Source organism: Alligator sinensis, unplaced genomic scaffold, assembly GCF_000455745.1.
Source record: "Alligator sinensis unplaced genomic scaffold, ASM45574v1 scaffold59_1, whole genome shotgun sequence".
In the NCBI taxonomy this organism is placed as follows: domain Eukaryota; kingdom Metazoa; phylum Chordata; order Crocodylia; family Alligatoridae; genus Alligator; species Alligator sinensis.
In genome coordinates, this window is record NW_005841878.1 from 2,617,491 (window position 1) to 2,617,814 (window position 324).

Consider the following 324-nt stretch of genomic DNA (forward strand, 5'->3'; position numbering starts at 1 on the left):
TATGGTGTGGGATACCGTATCGAAGGCCTTCCTGAAGTCTAAGTATACGACATCAACCCCTACTCCTGCGTCCAGGCGTTTTGTAACCTGGTCATAAAAAGAGACTAGATTAGCCAGGCATGATCTACCTGCTACGAACCCATGCTGGTTCCCCCTTAGCATAATTTGTCCTGCCGGGCTCTCGCAAATGTGAGCCTTGATAATTTTTTCGAAGACTTTGCCTAGGGTGGAGGTGAGACTGACTGGCCTATAGTTGCCTGGGTCCTCCTTCCTCCCCTTCTTGAAAATGGGGACCACATTGACCCTTTTTCAGTCCTCCGGGAC